General features: G+C 34.1%; 1 long non-coding RNA gene across 1 annotated transcript; it reads left to right on the forward strand.

Moving 5' to 3' along the window:
• The first annotated feature begins 3,695 nt into the window (after positions 1 to 3,695).
• On the forward strand, positions 3,696 to 4,996 carry LOC113361066. The gene is made up of 2 exons (XR_003364930.1): positions 3,696 to 3,784; positions 4,375 to 4,996. It is a non-coding gene; the product is annotated as an uncharacterized LOC113361066 (long non-coding RNA).
• The last annotated feature ends 2,187 nt before the right edge of the window (positions 4,997 to 7,183 follow it).

Here is a 7,183-nt window from a genome sequence, read left to right on the forward strand (position 1 = left end):
TTTTGTCATGTTTGATATAATGTGTCAATTCCTTAGTATATGCGTGTCTAATAAACCAGATATTATGGACACATAAACAAACCAATGTGGCTAAATAAATCCTCTTTCCGTCACAGTCTAAAAGGTGTGTCTATTGTCATCCGACACTTTTGACACATACAAAATTATTTAATGTGGCCATATACGCATCTATGGCTACATGTGATTGGATTAAACTGAAAACCATGACCAAACGATACCCTATGGATACAGTTGATGGGTTTAGGAATAAACCCATGACTAAATGGTGCACTATGGCTACATGGTAAAACAAAATGTGGCTATAATTATACTGATGACCAATAGCCACACAAATAACCTGAAACGTGGCTGGACTGTACACTAAAAAACGTGGCCTATGTGAAGGTTTGTACTAGTGTAATAACCTTGATGCTGAATTTATTCAATTTGCTAAGGTAGTGAGTGATTCTGATGCAACTAATTTGGTGGCTCCCATTACTAGGGATGAAATTATTTATGCGCTTTCTTGTATTGGTTCTATTAAAGCTCCGGGCCCAAATGGCTTACAAGTCATTTCTGTAAAGTTTGCTGGTCAATTATTGAGGCTGATTTTGTCAAGGCTATTCAGAATTTCTTCACCAGTTTCAAACCTTTTTAACCTTGGTTCCGAAAATTGACAATCCTTCTACTATTGCTGATTTTAAGCCCATCTCTTGTTGTAATGTCATTTACAAGTGCATAACTAAAATCTTAGATATTAGAATGAAATATGTGTTAAAATATTTAGTTAGTTCAAATCAATCTGCGTTTATTTCTGGTAGATCTATCCAGGATAATATTTTACTCACTCATGAGATTGTTAGAAATTCCATAGAGATAAGGGTCCATCTAAATGTGCTTTGAAAATTAAAATTAGGAAAGCGTATGATACTGTAAGCTGGGATGCTATAATTTTATGTTTGAAGAGAATGGGTTTTCCTGATATTTTTGTGACTTGGATTTATACTTTTATCTCTACGGCGAAGTTTGCGGTGCTTGTTAATGGATCTCCTTACAGATATTTTTCTTCTAGTAGAGGGCTTTGTCAGGGGTGCCCTTTATCCCCTTATTTGTTTTTCATTGTAATGGAAATTCTCAGTATTTCTCTTAAGTATTAGGTGGATATTGGCAGATATGAGCTTCATCCTAAGTGTAAGTTAACTAAATTAACCCACTTATGTTTCGCGGATGATGTTCTGGTTTTCTTTAAAGGCTCTTTATCTGCTGCTGCTTCTCTTAAATCTTCTATTGAAGACTTTAGTCAGTTCTCAGGCCTTGAGATAAATAAATCGAAGACATCCCTCTATTCTTCTGTTGTTCTTCCTTCAGAACTTAATCATATTATTCATTGTTTGGATTGTAGTAATGATGAGTTGCCTGTGAGATATCTTGGTATGCCATTGATCACTTCTAGTTTATCTTATCAAGATTCTCTTCCTCTTATTTCTAAAGTTTTGAAAAGGGCTAAGTCTTGGAAATCTAAGAAACTTTCTATGCTGGTAGACTTTTGCTGATTAAACTAGTGCTTATGGGTATGATTTTTTTCTGGCTATCTTGTTTTATTCTCCCTAAAAGGGCTGTCAAGGAGTTAAACTCTATATGTAAGAGATTTTTATGGGCTGGAGCTGGATTGGAGAGAACTCGTCATCCAATAAGATGGAATGTTGTTTGTACTCCTTATAATGAAGGGGGTTTAGGAGTTAGAGATGTGGAATTAACAAATTGTGCTGCAAATCTAAGACATATGTGGGACATTGTTAGTGGGAAAGATACCGTTTGGACTGACTGGGTGCATAAGAATCTTATTAAAGGTAGAGATTTTTGATCTCTACAAGTCCCTCATGATGATTATTGGTGTTGGAGAAGATTGTTAGAGTAGAGACAAGTATCCAAAGATTTCTTTATGCATATCATTGGAGATGGTGAAAGTACTTGTTTTCTCTCTGATTTATGGCATCCAAATGGTAAATTGACTGATTGGGTTAGTCAGGACTCTATAGATGAGTTACGTTTATCTAGTGACTGTAAAGTTGCAGATTTTATTGATGAGGAAGGATGGGATTTCCCTGAAGCTATGGAGGAGGACCTTTATCAGACTATTGTCCAGCTGAAGGAGGTGGATTGTGATAAATCTGTTTCTGTTTTGATTGTTTGGAAGCCTAGATCATCTGGGGTTTACACCATGAAGGATACTTACAAGACCTTAGCTGGTGAAAAGGATTCTATTGTGTGGTCTTCTCTTGTCTGGTTCAAATCTCATATTCCCAGACAATCTTTTATTACTTGGCTCAGTTAGCATTGGAGATTAAAAACTAGAGCTAAAATGGTGAAGTGGGGAATTATGCAGGTGGCTACTTGTGTGCTATGTGATGATGAGGATTTTGTAGAGGATGAGAACCATATATTTCATTCTTGTGACTTTTCTTATACTATTTGGATTGGGCTTCTTATTAAAATGGGTTACTCTAGGCATCTTAATAACTGTTGGAAGGATGAAATTGACTGGTGTGTTAATGCTTTTAAGGGTCAGGGTTTGGTGGCTAGGATTAAGAAACTTATATTGAACAACTTTGTTTACCATGTTTGGAGGGAGAGAAATAATAGAATCGTTCAAAGCAAATATTCTTCAGCTGATCAAGTGGGTTATGCTATTTTATCTGATGTGAAAATTAAGATGCATTCTAGATCATGCAAGGTTGAGGACTCTCCCCAGTCAAGATGTTTTATGGAAGGTCTTCAGGTTAGCTGTGAGTTTGTTCTTCCCTCTATTATTTTTATGCCTTGGCTGTTTCTTGAGAATAATTTTATTATGATCAATGCTGATGGTTCTAAGAGGTTTCTTACTGGTGGATGGGATACTGTTTTGAGAGATGATTCTGGAGAGGTTATTGCAGCTGCTAAGGGAGGTGGCCCTTCTATATATGTTAATGCTCATGAACTGCAGGGTGTTGAGCTTGGTTTAAACCTTGCTATTGTGAGAGGTATTAAAAAATCTCATCTGGCTATTGATTCAATGTTCATGTACTTCTGACTGACGAAGAAAGATTTTACCCCTCCCTGGAACTTAATCCAAATTTGGAGAAGAGTGGAACGTCTGAAGACTTCTTTTGAGGTTTTAAAGATATCCCATATTTACAGAGAAACAAACAGGGCGGCTGATCATTTGGCTAGTTCTCATCCTTCTTCTAGATGGGTTGATATTGCGATTGAAGATTTTTCCCCTGAGTTATGTAAGATTATTATGGAGGATAAAGAGGGAAAATTGTATCCCCGTAGTTAGCTTTCTTTTTTGGTTTTGACTCTCTTGTTTCTGTTTCTTAGGGTGGGATCCCCTTAATCCCAGCTGTTTGATAAAAAAAAAAAACTAGGGTAGTGGGGCTCGATTTAAAATCGAGACTACTATGATTTACCATTTTTGAATGATCATGTATTCAATTTTAATGATCATAACTTCAAGCGAGAATATTTTAACCTGTCTAATTTAGGGCATATGCCTTTTATTTGGGGCAAATCAAACTTTGCTCACATCCAAAGACTAGGGTGTCTAAATTGAGTAAAAATACCAAAAAACTCTCTACTTATGCCTAACACAAATTACTATAAATAGAAAATTCTATATTCATCATTTTTCACTAAACAATATTTTTTTTTAAATCATTTTTATCAAATCTTTCCAGAAAGCCCTACTCGAATTTTTTTTAACTTCAGAAATAAATTTCCACTTTCATCTGACGATATATTTAAGGTAATCCTCCATCTATCTGATCTATCAATATCATCGTTTTTGATTGATTTACACATATAAAGTTCGATTTTTTGCAAATCTAAGTTTCTGAAAACTTCCCAGAATCGATGGATGTGGATCCACTGTATCCACCGATTCTTATATTACTCTCCGTGTCCATGAAGATCATGTAGTAGAATCGGTGCATAAGATACGTCTACAAACACCGATTAATTTGTTTGATGTTTTTTGTATCTAGATAAGATTACATGAATCGGTTTATAGGTTTCTTCAACATCGACTGATTCTATTGCATAATTATTTTTTTGGATTCTGTGCTGAGTTAATCAGTTCATATGCATGTGGCTTATCCACCTATTATGTACATTAATCTTTTGAGTTTTCTAAATTACATTATATATTCATATGTCTTATTTATAGGTTCTTAGGATTCCAGTTTTCTGTAGAATTTTCTAGATGGGATCGGATTACATATATGTTCTTATTTACTAATTCTTCGAGTTACATTTTTCAAAAGTTTTATATGTCGAGAATTGATAGCTTCGCAGTTGTCTAATATACCAATGGTGTTTTGATTTTACTTTTTGTAGTACGAATTTCAGGTACTTGAGTTTTTTTTTCTAGAAATATCCAATAAGAGGATGTTGACAGACAACCAGATTAATATACATAAGGATGTACAAGTGCGTGTTTGGAAAGGAGACCAAATTGGAGCAGGCATGGACACTGGCGGACAAACTTTCATATGGAGAACTCATGAATTTAGCTCATCAAATTTGCAAAAATAAAAAATATAAAAAAAATAAAAAAAAATAAAAAAATAAAAAAAAAATGAAATTGTACGCCGGAGGGTATACGATAAAGAGATGAATGTTGTGTATGTAGAAGCAAACACTGATTTGGAAAAAATTGTTGCGTCTACTGCTACTGTCAATGCTACTGATGTTGTTGCTAGTACTGCCAATGCCGGTGATGCTGGTGTTGGAAATGCTGGTGGTGTTGTTGCCCGATACTTAATTGATGTTCTATTATAACCTATTTAAGTTTGAATTATCGTAAGACCTTATTTAAATTTAAGTTTAATATTCCAAGACTTATGGTTTACAAGTTAAGACATTTTATGTTTAAAGCTATCTGGGTAATTCCTATAGTTTTAATTTAACTATGGTAAAATGGTTTATGAACTTAATGCATTTATAGTTTTAATTATAATTATGGTATGTAATGGGCTTATGGTACAACATGTTTATGCATGCTTCAAATTATGTTTTGTAAATACAAGCACAAAATGAGTCCATATGACTATACTTATGAATCGATTCTCTACATTTCATCCCAGAATCAATTTTTATAGGTAATCGTACAATCCGATTCTTCAAGCCTTACAAAAATGTCAGTTTTATATATCTTTTTCTTGACAACATCGGATTCCGTGTGCCAGAATATGAATCGTTTCTGTTCAATGGAATGTTCAAAATATTTTGTTAATTTTCAAAGCTACAATCGGTAAATGTTGACAACTATAAGACCAATTCTGTTTGGCATCAATATATAATCTGTCTTTATGGGAATTCACGAGGACTCATTGTGCCCAATTATTTCACCTTTTTATGGAAAAGATAGCCTTTGGGCCTTCCTCTAGAAAGACCTATTTCCAAACCAAATTTGGACTTGCGTATTGTATGCACTCCTACTCTATCCACTACTCAAACAATGTATAAATACTTTCATATACTTTACAAACACACATTTCATACATGGTATCATTTGACTCCACAAAATATTTTTCCATAATCAAAACAAGGTATAATGAAACCCGACGTGAAGATATCATAGGCGAAAGGGTCACACCAGAAATCTTTTGGAGAAGGATGTATATCAAATATGTGGTAGATTATGAAAATACTAAGGGATGAACTCGGCGAAAATGTACGATTGGTTCTAGGGATAATTGATTATATAGGCACACAAGAGAAGATTTTATGCCGTATATAGCGCTTGTCGATCCAAGAAGTTGTAAGTGTGTTTTTTTTTTAAGAAATTAAAAGGTGAAGAATTCATATTTTATGAAAGTTATGAATTGACGAAGTCTAGCATTCCGAAGTTCAAGCGTACTGTATCCAGTCGGAGATTCCTTAGATGAAGATTGAAAGTTTTGGAAGTTTTTCTGTAAATTTTGTGGGTATCCATGTGATAATAAATTCATATTACATTTTGCTACAACCAATTACTGAAATCGGATTTTATGTTTGCATACATCAATCAGTTCTTAGTTTTTTCCATAAATGCAAAACAACAACCCGACCCATAATCGGTCTACGAGTGTATGAACATCGATGATTCTGCATTGGTGATTTAAAGAAAAGAAAATCATTTTTTTCATTTGTTTGATGTATTCAAGTTCGTAAAAAATAATTGATTTCATATCTAGCACGGTTGATTAGCGCCTAAAACGATTAACTAACACTAATTAATCAGAAATAAATTAGCCACTAAGAAAAATAGTTGGCTAAGAAGTTTTCCAAGCTTACTTCAAAATAACATATTTTTATCTTTTAATGATGGACCCCAAAACAGCTATGATTTTAAAATTCAAAATATAACATGATTTGTAATATAATCACGGACTTTGCTATAGGCTTTCCACCGTGAACAAAAACAAAAAGGTAAATTTCTGCCTAATCGGTAAACAATCATATACAATTTTCCACAAAAGAATATTTAATTTTCTTTGTGGTAAGTCAAGTTTCCACATTGCTTTCCATGGGAAATCTGCTGTTTCATGTCCATAAACATCATTTAGGCGGAAATAAATAGATAATACCTGATCCAAGTGATGTTAAACATCATTTAGGCGGAAATAAATAGATAATACCTCATCACATTTGCTCCTCTCTCTTTTTTTCTTCTTCTTACACATTGGTTATGAACCCAATCACGGTTCAATTATCAGATGGTTCGAATATATCTGTCACTCATATTGGGACTGTGAATTTATCTCCCAATATTCAGCTACTCAATGTTTTTCACATTCCAAGTTTTAAATTTAACTTGATCTCTGTAAGTCAGCTTACAAGCACAACAAACTGTTGTATCAATTTCTCACACGAGTCTTGCATCTTTCAGGACCGTCTCACGAACAAGGAGATTGGATGGAGTAGGCGTATCGCTGGCCTCTACCATTTCAGTTTCCAATCATCAGTTTCATCTTTAGCTGCTAATAAACCAGTGGATATATGGCACTGTCGGCTCGGTCATCCACATATGGATTGTTTTAATTTTTTAGCTCGTAATTTTGCTTATGTTCGTTCTTCATTTAAACACTTATGTGATGTATTCCCACGGGAAAAACAATCTCATCTCAAGTTTAATAACAATATTTCTTTATCAAAGCATCCA

This window comes from Papaver somniferum, chromosome 3 (genome assembly GCF_003573695.1).
Source record: "Papaver somniferum cultivar HN1 chromosome 3, ASM357369v1, whole genome shotgun sequence".
Lineage (NCBI taxonomy): Eukaryota > Viridiplantae > Streptophyta > Magnoliopsida > Ranunculales > Papaveraceae > Papaver > Papaver somniferum.